This window comes from Gymnoscopelus braueri, assembly GCF_963280865.1.
Source record: "Gymnoscopelus braueri genome assembly, chromosome: 12".
Classification (NCBI taxonomy): domain Eukaryota; kingdom Metazoa; phylum Chordata; class Actinopteri; order Myctophiformes; family Myctophidae; genus Gymnoscopelus; species Gymnoscopelus braueri.
In genome coordinates, this window is record NC_137614.1 from 18334611 (window position 1) to 18358063 (window position 23453).

The 23453-nt window shown below is 42.0% G+C and overlaps 1 protein-coding gene across 5 annotated transcripts in view; it reads left to right on the forward strand.

The window, feature by feature from the left end:
• kazna (kazrin, periplakin interacting protein a) overlaps nt 1–23453 on the forward strand; it is a 229031-nt gene that overhangs the window by 51133 nt on the left and 154445 nt on the right. The window lies entirely within an intron of this gene.

A 23453-nucleotide genomic window follows, 5' to 3' on the forward strand; every position in this document is an offset into this window, starting at 1 on the left:
TCAAAGATCCGGTCCATAGAAAATCATGTTTTTCAATATCATATTTTCTAACAGAAGGTTATACGGCCGCAACTATTGATTATTTTCATTGTCGACATAACATATCTTAATATAATTATGGCGTTCTAAAGCTCAAGTGTCCTCCTTGTACTTACACGCACGCACACACACACACACACACACACACACACACACACACACACACACACACACACACACACACACACACACACACACACACACACACACACACACACACACACTAGTAAATATCGATTAACATTTCATTGCCAGTCACACCTCACATTGGCTTCACGTTGGCTACACGTTTGGTTTACAGGCAGAAAAACAGGGTTACATTTACGCTGTTGAGTGAAAAATGGATAGCCTATATGAACACTTAGGATTTTACTTCTGTTCTGATGAGGGATAAAAAAAGAAAAGTAAAATCCCACTCACATCTCACAGGCATACTACGCTTCATTTGGCTGTGAGGCAGAAAACAAAATCTAATAGATAACTCGGAGCAAATGTGTGTTTGCTGTCTGGGAGGAAAATATGGCCTGAAACCTGCAGTGGCAAGCAATCCACGTTGTTAAATACCAGCAGTTCTGTCGCGTTAACTTTGGAGAAAAAAATATTCACTGGTAGTGACAGAGTAAAAACTATTTTCTCAAGTTACACAGATTAACTTTTCAAAGTAAAGTTTATGGCTGCTGTTTATGGCTACTGCCGGAGACAGAGACAGACTGTCTCGTGTGGCCATGACGCATATGTCATTGAAAAGCACACGGTGAAACAGATGATCGCTTGATGGGCTGATAAAGCCATAGGTGTAGTATGTGACGTATCACTGCCACAGACCTATAGCCTAGACAGCTGTAAAAGGCACTTCCGCATACGTCACAGACTATTACTTGGACACATGAACATTGAGGATTTTACTGCTGCTGTGTGTGTGTGTGTGTGTGTGTGTGTGTGTGTGTGTGTGTGTGTGTGTGTGTGTGTGTGTGTGTGTGTGTGTGTGTGTGTGTGTGCGTGCGTGCGTGCGTGCGTGCGTGCGTGCGTGCGTGCGTGCGTGCGCGAGAGAGAGATGGCTTGTGGAGTAGTTGTGCGAAAGGGCAGTGTTGTCCATTTCAGGTGGAGAGTGGTGTGCGCTACTGAGCGAAAATATAATTTGCACTGAGAAGATAGTATTATTTATTTCACTTTAATATAATCTGGTCACGTGTAGTTTGCTGCAGTGTGAGTAACTCTGTCAACAGGTTATGGGCCCAGAGTCACCAGATTTATTCACGAGGTGAAATGTTTGTTGGCGTGCTAGGCTAACAACAAGACCATGCGGGCTGCCTTGAGTAGTCGTTGGTCTCGGCTGTGTTTTGACGTAGATGAGGAGCCAGTGCCTTTTTATGAGTTCAAAACTAAGCTCAGAAGTTACGAGGACACTGAGAAAATGCGTGGAGCAACAACGTCATGAGGACCCAGGTGCAGCCGACTGTGCAACGGGCGAGTGTAGGTGACCGGCGAGGAGCAGGGAGCGTTGATGCGTTGTGCTACAGATGCAGCATGAGAGGGCCCATAGCCAAAGTGTGCCATCGCGAGCAGCAGTGGTGCAACCACTGTCAGAGTTCTACACACCGTTACGCAGCCTGCAGAAGGAGACAGCAGCGGCGAGATGACGTGCAGAGAGTGTCGGAGGAGAACGGCAGAAGCGAGTACTCACTGAAGCAACGTTTGTTCAAACTAGGAACGGGGAGTCAGATGTTAAAGCCAAAGCAGCTCTAGAATTGGTACACACTGATTTGGCAGGGCCAGTAGATACAGCATCTAAAGATGGTCGTAAGTATGCAATATCATTCACTGATGATTATTCAAGTGCAGTGTTAGTGTACTTTCTGAAGAACAAGGGTGACACTGTACAAGCTACTGAGAAATTCCTTGCAGATACAGCCCCTTATGGGAAGGTTAAACGCATCATGTCTGAAAATGCGTTAGAGTTCATGGATAATAACTACCACTCATTACACAGAAGAAATGGTGTCAAACATGAGACATCTGCTCTCATACTCGCCACATCAGAATGGTACAGCAGAGAAAAACTGGCGTACTTTATTTGACATGGCAAGATGTATATGCTAATAGAAAGCCAGTTACCAAAAGAACTATGGACCTATGCAGTACAGACTCTAGACTGCTATATGAGAAACAGGTGCTTTAACAACCGCACAAAACAGACACCTTATTTTATGCTGACAGGAAGACGACCAAACCCATCTTGGATGCAGAAGTTTGGGTTATGTGTTATGCCTACAGACAGGATAAAAATAAACTTGATTCAAGGTGTGACAAGGGGAATTTTTGTTGTATGACAGAAATAGCCCAGCCTACTTGGTTTATTATCCCAACAGTGGTAAAGTGCAGAAGCACAGGTTAGTTAAGTGTGTGACCCCATCCATTGCAGAGTGACAGACAGACAGACAAGCCTGCTGATGATGATTTTGAGGTCCGAGACGGACTAATAGGTCCAGGTTCACGAGACTGTACTACACTTCAGGAAAGCCAGGTACAGTGTACAGTCAGATGAGGCTAAACGTCAGACTACACGTTGCCCACCTAGGATGAAACAAGCCTATTTGAATGACTATGTAACCGTAGACTACTGTTACAGGTTAGTGTCTAACAAACTGCCAGAGGGCAAGAAAGCAGTGGGGGGGTAGATGGGTGTATGCTTTGAAAACCAATGTAGATGGGTCTGCCAAATTCGAGGCACGTGCTGTGGCCAAAGTGTAAAAAAAATGTATTCATTTTGATTTGGGTTGATCGAAATAATTCGACTAGTTTGATCTGATTATTGCAACCAGTAATGCAAATGTGGTGATGGATGTCAAGTTAAAAATGTGAAAGACTTGAAACATTTTCTTGGTATTGATTTTGAACAAAGTTTAAGTTGAAGAATGTTGAAAGATTTGTGTTTGGAGAGACATGCTAATTTGAGTTGAATTATTGTATTTTTATTTCATTGTGAAAAAGAAAAGAAAAAGAGAGAAATTCAATATGTGAGATCAATTGGGGGTGTTGACATAACATGTTATGATCTCAATTGTTTTGTATGGACTATTATTGTACAAACTTTTTTGAAGTGGAGACCCGGAAATGCTTGTTAACTATCGCAGGTGATTTCTGTATTTAAAGACTCTGTGAATAAACACACTGTCAGTTCTTTATTCTGTGTGATATATCGTCCGTCAGTATTATATATTTCACTTTAATATTATCTGGTCACGTGTTGATCGCTGCAGTGTGAGTAACTCTGTCAACACAAGTTTTTTGTATTATATTTTCTTTTTTTAAGAAAATCAACATGGATCCGCTACATCGATTAGTCTGAATAACCCATATTTTATACTTCTATCGCAAAAAGGCGAAAATAGCTGATCTGCAAGCTCACAACACATTATTTTATTAAAATCACTTATTTTTATAATCAATTCAATCGGTTAGTTTGATAAACTGTTCCCTAGTACATCCCTAGTTTGTTCATGTAAAGTTACTCAAAATGGAGAATGATCACCAAAAATATCACCAATCTGTCAGTTGGAAAATTGGAGGGAAAAAAATGGAAATACTCCAGTAAAGTAAAAGTACCTCAAAATTGTACTTAAGTACAGTACTTGAGTACATGTACTTACTTACTTTCCACCACTGCAAATGCCTCATGCATTTGACATGTATTATATAAGAATTTGACTGCACTTTGAATTTCTTTATTGTTGAAATGTGCTAAAAAGAAATAAACTTGCCTATTAGTTTGATGGCCCGTTATTCCGCCACCCAAATTGTCTGAAAGATTTTAGGTTAGCGTGAGATTAGGGTTAGGCTTAGTTATAAAGCAGAAAATGCAGACACACTTTGTTGTAATGTCAGACCAGCGCAATGGACCATTGGCCTAATGAGCAGTCTGTAGAGTATATTTCCCCTCTTGTGCTTCGCACAGGTCGAGAATTAATAACCACGTAGACTACCCTCCCTCCCCTTTGATATAAAACCGCACAACAGCCTACAATTTGCCGCCCAGAATCTTCTCGCCGCAATATTCAGAATGAGCTAAATCGCCCACAGGTTAGCTGTGGGTGAAGCTAAGCTGCGACATTGTACAGTGCTCTGTGGGTGGGGGAGGACACATAATGAGAGGGCTGTATTAATGTGCTGGTGAAAAAAGATGAGCTGGACAGGAAGGGTGATCTGGAAAAAAAGGTCTGGGGATCACCAACCAGGGAGATGAAACGCCAGGTTCCGAGGTGCCTTGTAGATGTTACCAGTACAGTATGGAGTTGTACAGGGCTTAGGGATTGGTTTGCTAGGTGTGTATTCAAACATAATTTTCTGACTCAGTGAGCACACTGGCCGCCCCCCTCTGAAGTCGATTATAGTGGCTAAAGTGGAGGGACGATAAAAAAAGATTAAATAGGCAGAGGCATGAGGTAAGGTAAATATACGCTTGTCGCAGTCATCCAGCTTGTCAATGCTGTGCTGTGTGTGTGTGGGGGTGTTTTTGTGTCTTTGTCTGCATGTGGTTCTGTCAAAACCTTAACATTACACATGATGAAAGTTCTCTGATACATGAAGATCATTGCTAATAATAACATTTAAAATACACTTGTCGGTCAAACATAAATGTGTTGGATTTATGAGCCTTGTACAACCTTACTTACATATTTCATAGTTGATCAGTTTACCATATTGTATGGCTAAAAAGGTGATGATGTGAGAACACTGCGCATCATACCATTTGTTCATGCTATAAATATTTTTCTATTGACATATGCAGCTAAGAGCATTTACAGTGCAAGTACAGTAAGTGTATGTGGAGAATTTCAAAATGGGAACACTTGGTATGGTAATAAGCTCTGGTATGGATTTATTGTAATGCAAGGTTCCCAACATTTCACATTCAGAAAGACTGTCCATTCCCATATTATTCTAGGTAATTGACATTGAATCATCATGTCCTGTTGCTCAATGAATTTAGATCAGCGGAAAGAGAACTATGGTGGGCTTCAGAGGAACAAGCGTGATCAATCTAAATGAGAGGTTGGGAATGGCTCAACGAGGAAAGGCAATATGATTTATGGCCTTCCTTATGGTTATTTACTAGTCACAGCATAATGTACCCGGACAGACCCTAATTCACAGAAGTATCCCAGAGAGGATGGAAGAAATTAAAGCTTGCTAAAGTGTAATTATCTGAGAGAGAGAGTAATGAAAGCCTTCACTTGAGTCAATAAGCAGTGTGCCTTCAACAGCGTGAACAAATAAGATAAGAAATTCGATAGACTGAGACAGAGGGGGCTAGAAAAACATTTGGCAACTCCTGAAAAGTACAACAAAACTGGCTCCTCATACATTTTGATATTGAGGGATCAAAATAGAGGAGGAAAGCGCTGTGATGTGGAACGTCATTATGAAAGAAAAGTGCCAGCACAAGATGCGATAGCACAGTGCGGGCAAGTGCATTATCGATATTCAACAGCACTATTTTCCTCAACTATAGAACTAATGATCCAAGACGGATCAATGGCCCTGCTTCAGAAGAATGAAATCTATTCTTTAATATGGAAAACTTTAATACACGCCCTTGAAAAACATGATGAATATTTCATGACTGTGACACAAGTTCATGATACCAAGCTAGTGTCTTTGTTCTCAGTTTTCTTTGTTACTGAAAGTTGAGCGAAATTTTGTCAGTGTGGTATCATAATGGAGAGTGGGGAGGTCATCGTTCACAAGATGAAATCTAAAGGAGTAACCCCAAATCATGATAGTTATCAAGATTTAAACGTACATTTGTCATTACCTCTGTTATTTTATTTCAAATTTCTTTCATTGTGTTAATGGGCCTTTTTCTCAGAAAGGTGGCTTTGTGTGTCATGTACAGTATAACATGCCACAAAAGTTACTGTCATCCCTATTCTTTCTAGATTGCATCAACGTAAATACAGTTTTTTGTTTGTACAATTTACTTACATAACCCCTTGAAGAGGCTATACTTTCCCACGCTGTGTGAAACCTGCTACAGTATACTGAGAGTGTCTAACCGGATGTACTGCCCAAGGAAGTTTTGTTGATGCTTTGCAGGTCTGTTTACATTCCCTGTGCATGAAACCTGTGTTGTGATTGGTGAAAAAGACAGCTTCCGGGGGAACACGGAAGCTGTGCTTTACGTCGTTACCAGGCTCTTCTCCTCAGAGATGAGAAACCTCTCCAATTTAAAAGTGAAGTTTCTCTCATCATTCACAGATCGTAAACGACAAGAAAATAAACTAGAAAGGTGCAATTAAGTGTGGATGCCTCAACTCAAGTTTAGGGTTGTGGTTGTTGGGACCCGAGGAATCTGTTGGGAAGAAATAGCGCTGGAGGCCCTGCTACGTGCAATTCAAATTTGGGGTTGATTGGATGTTCATGATATATGGATTTATTTTTTAATAGGCCCCTCCCACTAATTTACAAGCCAATAACGTTTTCACATGACTCCCAAGATCATGTGTGACTGATTTGGAGGGGATTGGTAAAAGAAAAGGAAGAAAAGCATGTTTTGCAATCGACTTTGTGGCTTAACAAAAGACACACTGTAGTAGGCCTATACATGCAATGGCAGATTCTTTATACTGTACAATACTGTCTTATTTTTTTGTCTTTAAAAATATAATATTGGTTAATATGTAAACAACAGAGGAATTCAGACAAAAAACATTTTTTTACTTCACAATGAGTATAATCTGACATGGGATTTATTGGGCCACTACGTCAATTAATTAATTTGAAACACACAGCCATCAAATTTGACTTTGCACTGTCGCACTCTGTGGGTTGTAGTTGAGTAATGAAAAGTGACCTTACAGGAACCTTGGCGTAGATCATGATAATTCTACCATAGCTGATGTCCTTTTCATTTCCTCCAGTTAATTAATGCACAAAATATATTAAATTCAGCTTGTAGTATTAATTGAAAAACAGTCAATCATTTACCCGAACAATTCAGTAGCTCATCATGATTTGAATATTGCTAATCTCTGTCACCGGTCCTTGAATTGAAATGTAAATGGCCACAAGTCATTAATAGTCACAGGGAGCAAGGCATATTGTCTTCTTCACAGGTACCTTATAGGTCACATTGGATCTAAATGGTTAATGGCAGATTCTGTGGCCATGTCATACATTATTTTGTGCTCTCCAAGTGAGCCACAATTTGGCATCACAGACTCATCTAACAGTGTAATGATATTAGTGACACTGTTAATGATAACAGTGTCCCATGTCCGTGACTGTTTTAGTTTGTAGTATTGTTACATCCCATATTACTGTGTATATGGGATGTGCTCTCTGTTAACTCAGCACGTCCTCTAGTCTATGCTTTGTTTGCACGTGTGTAAGATTCACCTCCGGGTATTTTTTCGGGAGCTGCCCATCAGTCCGACAGACCATTATTCTAACGTCCCAATATTCCGGGGTAAAAAAAAGTTAGGTTAGTGTGAGGTTAGGGTTAGGCTAGCATTAGGCTTAGACTTAGTTATAATGCATGGCGTCTCTGACCAATGGTACATTTAGTCTTCATAAAGAACAACCTTAAACCTTGAACCTTGGTACTTCAGAAAAATGGGCTGTCAGTCAGACTAATAGCATGGCACCGTTTTGTTACTTTAGGATTGAGCCATTAGGCTTTGTTCCAAATTGCCTGCCTCAATTTAATTTCGTAATGACTTGTGTGTCTAGAGCTTGGGTCCACAACCTATGACTTCAATTTAGAAAAGCTTATCTCTCCCCCCATACAATAAAGCATAAACACTTCATCTGAGACGATGCAGGTAGTTTTGGACACGTTCCCTTCCTCGTTAACTCGTGCTGTAAGACCTATAATCACTGAGTAGCCTGCCTGCGTTCCCTTTGTTTGCCATAATAAGCTCTCAGGATGTCTGCAAGCGCTCTGTGCTAATTTAATACTGGATATAATTGCTTAATTTGCTAAAATCTGCATATTTTGTGGGAGGGCAACAATGGAGAGAGGAAAGCCAGGAGTGGTGGGACAGCTGTTTCCTCATGCTACTTCTCTTCTCTTCTCCTCAGTTCCTAATACTGATTCCTACGATATTTCTCCCCTACAATCATAACGGCATTGAGAATCCTGTTGCTGCTGCTAAAGAATCAAGTGTAAACGTCATTAGGTGTTCATATGAATTGCATTCATTTTACAAAATGAAGTTTGTCACGCTCCTCTGACCCACAAACCCATTGGCGCTCTGCCGAATCCAGTATGAATATAACAGGGATTAAAGTGCCAATACCAAATTATTGTTACTGTGCCGTTTCGTGTATGATTAAGGATTTTGTCACGTTTATGATTATGAGCATAACACTGTGTAAATTCTAAAAATATATATTCTTAAATGGCTCAGCTAAATTCACACCTAATGGTACAAAATTAATCTTCCTTTTTATTTATCTTTTTTTTTCCTAACAAATCTTTGGTCGTTATGCCAATTGATTCCTCGCCACACACATTCGTGTATTGTCACTGTTGTATCTTACTGACTCACCTGACTCAGGAACCCCCACCGGGAGGCCGTAGAGCCTTCGTCCTACTCCTCCCGCCCAACACTCCCTGCTGACATGTGCCGCCCCAGCCCGTAGGAATATGTGCAGTGACAATTATCAACCTTCCCTCCCCCCGAACACGGGCCAATGGAGTTTGTATAGAGTATAGACGCTCGACAAAGCTGGATGCACCACGGTGGATTCGAACCTCTGCGGTGGTGGGTAGAAATCTTCCTTTTTATATTTTTTAGTTTTACTCTCTTGGCATCCCACATGACTCTTTGATGTCACTGTAGGTGAGAAAAATAGAAATGATACAATACTAGTCCATACCCGGGGATGTGCGCAGTCAAAGTATTTGCAGACTTTTAGTTTTATGTATGAGCAAGGCGTGTGTTCATGGCTGCCTAGCTGTGACAGTTACAACACACACACACACACGGGACCTGCAGCATGTGTGTGTGTGTGTGTGTGTGTGTGTGTGTTTACTGGGGGTCCACGACTGGCCCGCGGACCCCCAGCGAACACACACACGGCCGTGGACCCATCGCGGGCCCGTCGCGAGCGAACACACACACACACACACACATACATAGCAGCGGACCCGTCGCTGACCCGTCGTGGACCCCCAGCGAACACACTCACACACACACGCTCGCACGCGGGACCCGAGTCCTGACACTGCTCCATTATTGCGCTCTTCTCCATTGTATCAGTGAGTAAACAACACGCTAACGCTGTTAGCACCAAGAGCTAACATACTCTGGGGACCCCGTGGCATGTACTGTACAGATCAATTGCTGAACGCACTGAGGAGAAAAACGTGTTCAGACAGAGGTTTACTAAGTTATAGGAGGATTGATCAAAGTACAGTTATACAGGCATTTATATTTGACAAAACACCTTAAGAACCCTAGCATCCATATTCTGGGGCAAACAATAGCTGAAATAGCTTGTACATTGGCTATATATAGCAAATACATTTGGTGTAGAGGGGGAAAAGGAGTGGACCAAGTATAGAGCCCTGGGGGACCCTATGGTCAACAAAAAAGTGTAAGTGGTTAAAAAGGTTTTTGATGAACATAAGGCTCTGAAAGACAAGACAATGTTTCTTTACAACCATTTCTCTTGTAGTGTACTGTAGTTGTGAGAGTGGCTGCTTGTGTTGTGTTTTGGAAGGGAAGTGATATTGAAAGGATGCATCATGCAGGCTAGCTAGCGTCACCCCCCAACCCCCTACAGCACCTAAACAGAGCTCCGCTCAATCTTTGTCAGAGGGGCTACGACAGCTGAATACTGAGCAGAACAGACAGGCTCACAGCTTCTCAACCTAGAACACACGATTATTTACTCTCTCTGTCTCGCGCACACGCGCACACACACACGCCCTACTGTGCACGCACGAGCACACGCACACGCACACGCACACACACACACACACACACACACACACACACACACACACACACACACACACACGCACAATGCATGCATATACTTTTGCTCAACAGCGCACGCACGCACGCACGCACGCACGCACGCACGCACGCACGCACGCGCACGCGCACACGCACACGCACACGCACACGCACACGCACACACACTTACACAAACTTACTCATTATGGCTGCTTACTCAAAGAGGACACACTGACAGTATACGCACTTTTAGGCTTTTATGAACACTCATTTTATCACACACTGCCGTTCAGCGATAAAAATGGACCATCTGTGAGCTCATCATGATGCTACCGACAAAAGACATTGTTATTTAGCACTAGTCTTCTAGTACTGACAGCAGTGAGCTACTTACAGTCACCTGAACAGTTGGTGTTTGAAAAGGGATTTTGTTTGTCTCCTTGATTTGGTAAGCATCTGTGCATGAACGGCAGTCTTTGACTCAATTATATGGGTTACCAGCAAGACTTGGAGTGACATGCTGTTTTAACAAATAGCATTCCGGAAGTGCGCAATTGTTACTGGGTGTTTGATTAATACAAATGTTCAGGGCCTTGATTTGATCTCAACGGGATTTCAGGGTTTCTTTCATTTATTTTCCAATATTTCTTTTGGGCATTTTATGCTTTAGTCAGACTAGGCCGATGCCCATTATTGGGAACGATGCCTGAAACGTGGGCCCCTGCGGTTATGCAATACCTGTTGTACGTGTTGTACCCATTGATAGAGTACCAGTTGTATGGAGATCTCTGTATCTGTCTGTCCGCCTGTGTCCCCTTTGTGCCCATATATGGCGATCTCTATATTTGTGTCCTTAATGCCCATATGATCCCTGATGTCATCAATGTGACAAGTGATGTCATAGTACAACCTGATCTCCATATTTGCCTATAGACACACACGACCGGAAGCGGAAGGCCTACAAATTCACGCCCACTTTTGACACAGCGCCGCTACTCGGGGTCCGTTAGAACGATGAACTGCAGCTCTCAATGCAATCTCTATGAGAGGCATTGTAAAATACCGTCATTTCACTGGTTAACTACTGAGGCTGTAGCGATTTTTTTTGTGTTCTAATAAACTGTCCCATTTGTTTAATTTGTCCTTTTTAATGTCCCATATCTGCCATCTCGATATACTACCCACAATATACTATAATATACTCCATCAGTATGTCAAAACCGCTAGCATCGGAGATCTAGAGTTTAAGTGGTCGCATGGTATATACGCCACGGACGCATCCCTTGAGGTTTTCAATACCCAGAAAACTGGCGAAAGTGGCCGTTTTCAAGATGTTTTGGTCATTATCTCTGGAACAGAAGGTCCAATCTGCTCAGTTCAAAGCTTGTTGGATGCATGACTTTGAGGACATTAAGCACGCATTGACCTTTTCGGGTTATTTGTTTTTTCAGGGGAGGCGAGAGATTTTAGTTGGGCAGGCAACCGCCTGTTCTGCCTCTACAGTGGGTACGCCACTGGTCGGCACTCGACGCTCGTAAAGACAGTGATGTCACTGAAATTGTCTGTCTGCCGTTTACCCTCTGCTGTGTTAACATTATGGGTAACTCGTTAAAGTGGCAAATTAAATGTGAAACACACCATCTATTGAGAAAACAAGAACATATGTTGACAAAGACACTCCATACATTTGGAAACATATTTTTATTTAAATCAATATCGTCTCCAGTTAATGTAGGATAATTTTAAAAGTAGGCTAATTCTCATATTCTCTCATAGGGAATGCATTGACAGCTGCAGTTCATCGTTCTAACGGACCCCGAGTAGCGGCGCTGTGTCAAAAGTGGGCGTGAATTTGTAGGCCTTCCGCTTCCGGTCGTGTGTGTCTATGTCAGTCCTTGTCCCTTTTATGCCCATATATGGAGATCGCTGATGTCATCAATACATGCCCTCTTTTGTGCCCATATATGGAGCTGGCTGATTTGTTTGCGACTTATGCCATGTCGACAGACACATTGAGGTTAGAAAACACACGTAGCTGCATTGGGAACTCCTTATATGTATATGTTATATATATGTTTATGGCTGAGTCATAGTGACATGGCTGGCAGGCGGGCAGGGGGACATGGCGGGCAGGCGGACCATGCTCGTGGTCCGCCTGCCCGCCCGCCCGTCGGCCGATCCTCCCTTATCTATATATAAGTGTAGGTAATTTTTTGCAGTCTTAGAGTTAAAGTTAAATTATTATTATTATGTATTACATGTATGATTTATAATAGGTATGGTAGAGTTTGACAGTGATCATTAGCCAAGATATTGGCTGAGGGAGATTGGATGTGTTGCTGAGGCTGCAGGACCTTGTCTGTAGGACAACACCTCCGTAAAACAATTTTTGCTTGTAAATATGAAAAATTCAACAATGTGTCTCTCTGCAGTACCAACTCTATGCACTTTCTTCCTAAAAACAACGCTCTGAAATAAAAACCCTCTCAGGCCAAAAATGGAAGAAGAGGCTTGAAACATAAGTAGAGAACATACTGTACTCATCATGATCAATAAACCCTATCCGCCTGTGATGTATTTTAACTGCTCACCCTGCAGAGTTGGAAGAGGATCAATCACATCTTTTCTCTGGGAGGCATGCATGCCGAGTGCAAGAAGTCAGCTGGGGTGGGAAACTGCATCCAAATAAGCTGTTCAAACCACTATGTTCTCTGCATCTGACATTTGACGCTTATCATTAGCCAGGTGTGCCAGTAGCCTATCCCAGAGGAAAGGTCAAGAGGTCAGCTGGGTGCAGGCAATGCATCCAAAAGCCCTTGCCGTCAATGCTCTTCTTTGGACAAATACCGAATGGATTGATTGATATATTTATTGACCAAATGTGTTAATTGATCAAATGTTGGATTGACAGATTAGGGTTCTACTTATGTGCATTATGGATTTATGTTTTTGTTTTGTTTGTTATATTTGTTTATGTTCTTCACAATTCTTATTTCTTGTTAAAAAGTAACATAATGTAAAAAGGATAGGCACTAATAAGCTATATACAAGCTTCTGCCTATACCTTTTCGATCAGGCTAAAGGAAAATGGTTTTGTAATGTCTCACTGTGCATTGTTCAAAGTATCGAAATAAACTATTCATTCATTCTTTTTCAAACCAACATGCCCATGTGTGCTGCTATAACACAAAGAAACAAACATCCTCTTCCATCATGTTATAGAGCCAGCATCCTGCAGAAACAAGTCAACATGGAAGCTTTCCCTGCATCCCTGTTTGCCTGTAAACCTGTATTATGGCTGCTATCCTCAATTCAGAATGACCTCCCCTAATCTTAATTCCCATCAAAGCCTGCTAACTTGTTTGTGTCTGAGATTAGCCTTCCGTCCTTATCTCCTTGGCAGAGTTGGTCTGGTTCTTTGTCGTGTCCCAAAGATGGTGACTCATTGTTGCCATCGCCCCCACATTCTGGATTGGACTTGCCGATACTAGGCATGTGATTGGGAGTGATAGAAGCAAGGGCTTAGTGCCAATGGGATAGAAGATTAGAGAAATTGGGTGGGTGGCCTCAGGTGCGGGGTGTTGGAGATTCTAATAACACGAACACCTCTCCTCACCTTATTCGTCCCTCCTAATCCTGAACATCCCTCGTTCCTCCTGGACTGAATGGAAAACTTATCTACACCAGAAATTAGGCGGTTTTAGGAGATTTACAGGAGATTCCAATAATAAACATGAGAGACCCTCCCCCTCCCTCTCTTCAACCCTCCCTGCACTGTAATCTCGCTCATCCTTGTCTTAGACAGAATGGAAAATGTATAGCTACGTGTGTCAATGAACGTTGCGTTTGTCCAACTCCACCTTTGTTTTGATTCCCTGGCCCAAGGAACATGGATCTGTTGGTGGCAAGAACAACAGAGGCATCACTATCCGCTTGCAGGGAATGGGTTTGCAGCTCACATCGGCTCCTGTCCTTGGTGAGGTTTACATTACAACGAGAGAGAGAGAGAGAGAGAGAGAGAGAGAGAGAGAGAGAGAGAGAGAGAGAAAATGTGGTTAAAGTAAGCGTAGAGGGGATTCAAAAGAGTCTCATTTAGTTGTGTACAACACATGCACATGCACGCTCAGTGTGTGTGTGTGTTGTGGTGGTGCAATGGGGGTAATATGGTTGATAGTAATTCAGGTAACACAAGACCTGTAGTGTTTTCTTTAGACTTGTCTCTGTACTTTGTCTTGGTTAGGCAGACAGTCGGTCTAACTCATAACTTTATCTGCGTCATGCAGTAACTTTCTCCCCTCTCCCCTCTGCTCCCTGCTGAAATTTCTCTTCATGCACGACCAGCTTCGCATATCGTTACTGTTGGGCAGAAAACTAGTATCTCCATATTTTTGGTAAATGAATACTTCATCATGCAAGAGTATCACACTTAAGTACTAAATATGGCTGCTCACAACGTGTCGTATTGCATCGCGAAAGTGCTTATATCTGTCTGCGGGTTTCATAAATATTGAGCCAATGAAAAGTATTAACACGAGCTTGTGAAAAAATAATAACTACATTGGTGACAAAATAATAACTACATTGGATCCATTGGAACACAGGTTCTTTTTTCCATTTTCTGAAAAGTAACAGTTCTGGACATACAAGGTTTCGCCCGACAGCGACAATATGATGCCGTCTGACTGAAAACTGCAAGTCATGCCAGACAGTTTGCTTTTGAGAAAGGTGCTAAATTGGAATGCTGAATGCCAAATTGGAATCCATTGCTTGTGAGTAATCTAGACTGTGGCATTCATGCATTTTCGAGAAAATCTAATTCATCTCACCTTGCTGTCAAATTTGCTCTCATCCTCAAGTCATTTCCCCAACTCCAAACTCAGCTACACCATCCTTTTATTGATTTGGCTTCCTGGCCTTTCATTGCTTTTCTATACCGTTGCGAATCACTTATTTCAAACATATTGCATTTTACAAATGGCATTTTACAGCCTAGCTGGGCTTGTATCCAAGTTGGAAGGTGTTTCACCCTATTGACAATGCCCCTCATTGAGTACACAGGGAGGCAACTGGATACAGGAAGGATTGGACTGTTGCCTGGAATTAGCATCACAGGACGTCTGCTGTTAGCTTCCATGTGTTTCTCATACTAGTGTACTTTATGAACTGAACTATATATATATATATATATATATATATATATATATATATATATATATATATATATATATATATATATATATATATATATATATACTGATATTTACTTACAAGCTGGATATTTATGATAAGGGACATAGTACCTTGACTTTATTAAGTTACAGTACACAGAGGCATACACATGAATACCTTCCTATACTGTAATGATAATGTGCTTTATTTACAAAGCTCCACCACATTCTACAACCAAAGTCACAAACTGAAAGTTTCAGGTAGTCATGTAGTCACTACCGAATTTGAGTGCTAATGCAGTGTGAATGAAGCACAACAGCACTGACAACTGTTGTTAGCGATATCACAATATGTAAGTGTTCATTGTTGTGTAAAAATACAGTATTTTCACATTTCAACGTGACTCATGTAAGCACTTTTTCAAGTTGAACATACTTTCATATTTGTTGAGCGACCTGTTCGTGTGATGAAGTAAAGTATTTATGAAGATCTTTTGCCTAAGAGGAAAAAGCTGCTGTCAGTTTATCACAACCTGACGGATAAGCTTGCATATAGAGCCATAAAGTGAGCTAAAAAAGATAAAAGTACTAAACATTGCCATGGTTACAGGCATTGTTCATGCCTATCATGTGATAAGGGAACTGACTCTGTTTACCTGTTCATGCACACAGTGCTCGTTTCCCATCACTGCTCTGTTATTATGTGCAATACATTTCATTATTTACTCCCATTAGTAATGCGGTTGTCAATCCCAGACACTGGCAGCATGAATGTGGCCAGAATGTGGAGTTCTCTGCAACAACAGTGGTCATTAACCACATGAACACTGTGTCCCTATTCTGGGCATGTCATAATAGGTGAACATTCTGCGAAAATAGGCGAACGTTTGGCAAAAATGGCATATCTACAAACTCACGTGTTGCATTGTGACATGCTGTGAACTTGTGGTTCGGCTATTTTCGGTGAAGCGATTTGGTGTCGAGGGAAGCATATAGGATTTAAGTGGGTTGTTTTTTTTGCCTTTATGAATAGGACAGTAGGCTGACAGGAAATGGGGAGAGAGATGGGGAGTGACATGCAGCAAAGGCCGTCGGGATTTGGACTCGAACCTGCAACATGTTGTCAGGCTACATTGAGCCTAGGCCGGATTTAAGTGATTAATAGCATGGACCTAAACATTTTAATCTGGGGAAAGACCTGCTCTTGTTCTCTGTTATCTTTCTTTACTTCTTTTTCTCTCTACCTCTCTCTCTCTCACCTACCTTACTCTTTATTCATCTCTCAATCCCTCTCTGTCTGTCTGTCTGTCTGTCTGTCTGTCTGTCTGTCTGTCTGTCTTTCCTTCCCTTTCTCTGTTTTCTTCTCTCAATCCCTGGCTGCCCCTCCCCCTCACTATCTCTTCCTTCTCCCTTCTCCGTCATGCTCTTACTATCTCTCTTACTCTTTGCCTCTCTCCCGCCTTATTCCACCGTAAGATGACTTAACCAAGATAAGGAATTTACGATAACATTCAGCTACAAAAACTCAATTTCCTTACTGCTTCTATGGGGTTGTATTAGCCCCATTGCCTTCTGTTCAAAACAAACAGCGTTGCAAGAAGTTGCAAAAATGCAGCCTATTGTTACTGCACAGCAGAACCTTTTCCACCTCGTTGGCTGGCCTTTTCCACATGCTATCAATGAGCAGGTGTTTTTTCTTTTCTTTTCTTTTTTGGTGCAGCCCATAAGCTCTGCATTGCAGAGGTGGAGTCTGAATCACTAAACATTGTTTGGGGTCTGCAGGTGTCTTTGCGTTGCATTTAGATTGCCCGCAGAGCAGCGACCTTGAATGAGAGGAAGATCCCTCAGTGCTGCGGGGGAGGAAGTACAGTACTAACACTATATGATTAGAGCCCAACCCATGCCACATTTTTTTGTCCTAGACCACCGACCAAGTTTTGTCATGAAGTGCAACATTTTCTAATACATTTGAAAGCTTGGATTTGATTAAAGTTCAAAATTGAGAACATTTAACTTACCAGAGGTTCAGCCCCATAGAGTTATATCTAGAGGACGGACTGCCTCGCCCCCAGCTATTCATTCCAATGAAAGTTGCTCACTGGCGTTTGAAGCACCCGGAAGAACGCTCTACTTCCGCATTTGGGCACCAAATTTGGGTGCCCAAATGCGGAAGTCTTGAGCACAGAGCAGGCGCACTAGGGTTTCAAACGGTAGAAGCATGCACAGTGGCGTTTTAAATCCGGAAGTATTGCAATCTCAGATTTGACCACTAGGCGACGGCCGCTTCACTACCATGGCTCTGGGGACTTGTTCGGCCCTCACACACCAACGTCGCACCGTCGATCCAACCAATATGAGTCATAGTGACGACTGTCGAGGGCTTTGTCAGGGTACCCGTTGTACTTGTAACCATCTGTCTGTGTCCCTTTTGTGCTCATATATGGAGATCTTTGTATCAGTCTGTCTACCTTAAACAATTGTTCAAAAACAGCCGGTCTACAAGCTCACATTGCCATAAGGCCCTCTCTTGTCCCGTGCGTTGCATTTCTCTAGCGTTAGTTTTCAGCCACACACATAAAAGTTAGAATATCCTTCCTGTTTTCATGCCTGTAGATGTGGTAGGAGTGGTGGGGAGTGGGGACAATGGCAAATGCAAGTTTATTAATAGACTCTACGTCTGCTTGAATAAATTCATTTCCCTGTGATTTATTATTTAATCAGCCGGTTATTTACGCAGGTCAGCTTCACAGGCGCACCACGCTGTTTTGCTCAATGCGTGGTACTGGAAGATGTTTTTGAAGCGATCTGCGCCTGTAGCGGCGTCTCGGTGTGATTGGCCCCTTATAGAGTATCATATTATTATTATTACGACAAAACATCAGGGTTTCCCTTTCTAAAATATTCGCTCTGCTGTGCATTCCAGCAAGTAAGTGCAAGTACTGTAAGTTTTGCTTAACAACAATTTTCAACGAATTTCCTACAGTATAGCTAGGCCAAGTAAAAACTCAATAACTGTTTTAAGCCATTAAGATCGGGAACGCATCTGTGTCATTGTAAGATTTATTTGGCTATGAGCTTGTAGATCTGCTATTTTTTTGAATAATCTTGAAAATGTGTGCAAATCTTTGAATATATATATATATATATTTTTAAGCAATTTTTTTTACTCCAATCTTTGCTTCTGGGGGGTCCTTGAAAAAATATATTTTGAGATGGGGGGGCCCGTGGCCATCTCAAAATGTTTTGTTCCAGGGCCCCCCAGAAGTAAAGATTTGAGTTAAAAATGTTTGCTTTAAAAAAATATATATATTGAAAGATTTGCACAAATTTGAACGTTTAAAAAAAAATAGCAGATCTACAAGCTCGTAGCGCAGCACTCTAACACTCTAACACGCTACGAGCTTGTAAATCTGCTATTTTTGAATAGCCAAAGTATAAAATATGACTAAAATCTAAAATGACACAGATGCGTTTATACTGCTTTATAAAAGTTCCTGACCCCTCATTATTGTATCTCTCATACAAGGCTGTGGTTGAATCTGGCTGTACTGTATGTGTGGCTCCACAGTGGCAACACAATACAATGGCCTCCATCCTCCTCAGACTCTATTCATATGCTAATCCTAAAACCTCAGCACGTCCCCAATTACTGATCCCAGCGATTCTCTCCACTGACCAGCACACATTATCTGTGATCCCCTCGGTTCAAAGGGTGGGGCTCACTAACATGATGCACACGCACGCACGCACGCACGCACGCACGCACGCACGCACGCACGCACGCACGCACGCACGCACGCACGCACGCACGCACGCACGCACGCACGCACGCACGCACGCACGCACGCAGACACAACACATACGCACGCAGACACAACACATACGCACGCAGACACAACACATACGATGTATACCAGTGGTTCTCAAACTTTTTCATGTCAAAGACCCCCAAATTAATATGTATTTGGCCGCGAACCCCCATCGGAAAAGATTTGGTGCCAGGGACCCCCCAGAAGAAAAGATTTATGTTAAAATAATTCAACATTATTAAAACATGACCAAACAGCATTTTCGATATTTCTCAAACATTTTCAAAAACGAGTACAAGCTTGTAGCTCGGCACGAAGTGACGCGTTGTGAGTTTGTATATTTGCTATTTTTGAATAGCAAACAAATATATGGATAAAGGGGTTAAAATGATTGTGATGCAATGTTAACAACTTTGGCTGGGGACACCCCGGAACCCCCCCCCAAGGACCCCTGGGGGTCCCTCGACCCCACTTTGAGAACCAATGATGTATATACACATACAGTACAGTAGATAAAATAGTAAATGGGGATCCGAAGTGCATTACAATGTGCGTCACATTCACTCATACAGTGTCCCTCCCACAAACCAATGCAAGGCACCAACCTGCTCATCGGGAGCAGTTAGGGGTTCAGTGTCTTGCTAAACGAGGACACTTCGGCACTAACCCAAGGGGGAGCCCCAAGGGGGAGCCGGGGATCGAACCTTCCAATTCCCAAGTGGCCGCTCTATACTGCCGCCCCTAGTACAGCAGTACAGATATCGTTGTTGTTGGGCCAGAAACCTCTTATCTCCATATTTTTTATTGTGTTTCTTCGTAAATTAACACCCTACTTGATCATACTACAGCATCACTCAAATGTAGAAGATCTACAAGCTCGAAACATGGTGCGAAGCGACGCATTTTTTGCTTGTAGATCTACTACTTTTTGCTGTTTTTGAATTAGAATCCTGAAAAGTAACAGTTCTGGACATATGAGGTTTCCACCCGACAGAGGCATGGCTTCATATGGGTGTGAATGTGTGCATTCAGACACGCACAAGATGAAGATGTTCACACACCTCACAGCAACTTAATTACTTTCATGACACCTGACGTGAGATGAGTCTGTACTGTATACGTTAATGAACGGGGGATGACTTTGGGGATTATTAGCCCCCTTGAGTTTGAGTGTGTACTGTATTGTGTGTGTGTGGGTGTGTGTGTGTGTGTGTGTGTGTGTGTGTGTGTGGTGTGTGTGTGTGTGTGTGTGTGTGTGTGTGTGTGTGTGTGTGTGTGTGTGTGTGTGTGTGGTGTGTGTGTGTGGTGTGTGTGTGTGTGGTGTGTGTGTGTGTGTGTGTGTGTGTGTGTGTGTGTGTGTGTGTGTGTGTGTGTGTGTGTGTGTGTGTCTCCGCCCGCCCTTGTGAGTAATGCATCATATGCGGCAGCAGGGTCGTCTATAAATAACAACATGATGTTCATTTACAGAGTAAAGTGTGTGTGTGTGTGTGTGTGTGTGTGTGTGTGTGTGTGTGTGTGTGTGTGTGTGTGTGTGTGTGTGTGTGTGTGTGTGTGTGTGTGTGTGTGTGTGTGTGTGTGTGTGTGAGGGGGGGTGACTTGTGTCTTGGCAGATGGATGAAGGGTGTGTGTGTGTGTGTGTGTGTGTGTGTGTGTGTGTGTGTGTGTGTGTGTGTGTGTGTGTGTGTGTGTGTGTGTGTGTGTGTGTGTGTGTGTGTGTGTGTGTGTGTGTGTGTGTGTGTGTGTGTGTGTGTGTGTGTGTCTTTCCTTGTATATGTTGTGTTCCGATCTCCTTGCTTGAATGGGGGACGGTCATAAAGTTGTGAGAGAGACAACAGCGTGGTGTTACGTTACATTACCTTCTATATTCTGTATAGACAGAGAGATAGACAGTAAGTGAGATACCGTAGTTCCTAAAGCCGAATGTACTCTTTGCAACGCTGTCATAAACTAGAACATATAAATGTATTGTTGGAGAGTAGTTATATTCTCCCCGCTCTCCCCCAGCTGATCTCTTCTCACTACAGGAGTCAGAGTTCACGTAACTTTGGGAAACAATAGCCAGACTGTCTGAGAGTGAGAAGGGTTTCTCTCACTGAATACCAGATTATTGTTTAAAACTGCAGCATTGCTTTGCAGAGGACTGAGGAAGGATAGTCTGGGTAAATGTCCATAGCTTTTGGACCCGAAGACAACCATAGAACCATAAATAGGGCCTTTGTAGTCAAGTTTATGGTGGAATCAATCATTATTTATTATGGCTTGAAGTCTCTAAAATAATAATTTCCAATGACTCAGTCATAGCAGGAAATATTATAGGACAGCTAAATAACGGCCATAGTCATAGGAAATATTATGTTAAAGACTTCCAAACATTGTAAATAATAATTTATCCCTCTGTAAACATGATTACAAAGGCCCTTTGTATGGCTCTTGTTGTCTTCGGGTCCAAAAGCTGTGGACATTTGCCCTGGCTAAAGTTGTTTAGAAGCTCTACAAGAACATACATTTTATTATTTAGTGAAACAACCCAAATTGTATTTGTTAAAGAAGGTATCTATGTATCTATTTGTGCACTGCTTTTGGCAGTAAGCAATGTTTGCATCTGATATCTGGCAACACTCCTACCTCTTTTCCAGCCTTCTTTAAGTCTAAGGGACAAAATCTTTTCAGTCGAAAATATTTTTCTCTGCAGCATAAATTAGGCTTTTACATTCCTTCAACCCTTAAGTATCAAACCACTGTGGATTTAATGTGTATAACTTTTCATCTGTCTCTCTTTAAGTGTTTTATTTCATTTAAAGGCACATAGCTGACATTTGGAAATAATATCATTCTCCTGCATGGCTATGATATTTCCCTCTTTCTGCAGGAGCTGCAGATATAGTCATAGTTTAGCCTGCGTATACCCCTTCATACTGTACTGGAACTATTTTTGTCTTACACATTATAAAGTAGGACTGAATCAGTATGTGATCCAAACCTGTAAAGACTCTTTAAGGGACGTACTGTACACACTGGACGACTTTCAAAGTTGTTAGATAGTCATAGGATCACTTTGCAGTTCATACAACTCAACTCTCTTTCTTGTAATCGGCTGTCCTAAATCGTTGTGGTTTCCAGACTGATCGACGACAGGGGGTCACACACTGTAAGATATTTCACCGGGATGCAATATGTATATATACAGACGTGCAATATACTTTTTCATTGTTTTTATTCCAGTGCATTTTAATGTCATTTTTATCACATATTTATTGCTTATCGTCTTTCATGTTTGATGAGGGTAACTGTAATTTCCCTCCGGGATCAATAAAGTAGGCCTATTTCTATTCTATCTGTCTGATCTCTGACATCTGTCTGATCACATACTGTAGACATGCATAGTATCACATAAATTCAAAACGTGATACTATGCATGATACGGTATGCTGCTAATTGTTTTCCTTCTTGTAAATAGTTCTCTCTCTCTCTCTCTCTCTCTCTCTCTCTCTCTCTCTATACACACACACACACACACACACACACACACACACACACACACACACACACACACACACACACACACACACACACACACACACACACACACACACACACACACACACACACACACACACACACACACACACACACAAGACACATACTATGTATGCACATTTAACAACTTAAAGTTTACATTACAAACCTTTTTGACTGGTGTCCGCCATGGGTCTATACTTGGTGCCCTCCTTTTCCCCTCTATACCAAATCTCTTCTAAGCTTTATAGATCTTCCACCTTCGCTGAATGTTTACCTATTATGACATGCCCAGAATAGGGACGCCAGGGTTCAAGTGGTTAATGTACTGTAGCGTTCAACAAGATGGATTAGTCTTATCTAGGAGCAGGTGGGAGTCATTGTGTCTGTGTTCTACTCCCAGTAGATGAAAGGAGAAGGGGGGTGACGAATAGAGGGAGCCAAGTGAAGCATAACTTCATTAGACGGGTGTATGGCCCTGTCGAATGTGCCATGTTGTGTAGAAAGTACATGTGCATAGAGATCATTCTTCACAATATCTCTGAGATGTGTACATGCATGGTCTATGAAGTAAAACTCATTGCTATGGTTGAGCACACACAATGATGCTTATCCTGAAAGTGATCCTTCTCAATTATTAACCAATTAAAGATTGTGCTTTACTCACGAGGGGTGTTGTCTGTCTTCTCAATCATATAATTGAAACACATACTGCATATATATTAGAATAAATACATACATACATACATACATATATATATATAGCTATGTGTATATATAGCTATGTGTATAGCTATGTGTATATATAGCAGTGTGTATGTGTATGCACGGACATACTGTACACACACACACACACACACACACACACACACACACACACACACACACACACACACACACACACACACACACACACACTCCACTTAACTTTCATCTGCAGAATAAAATAAACA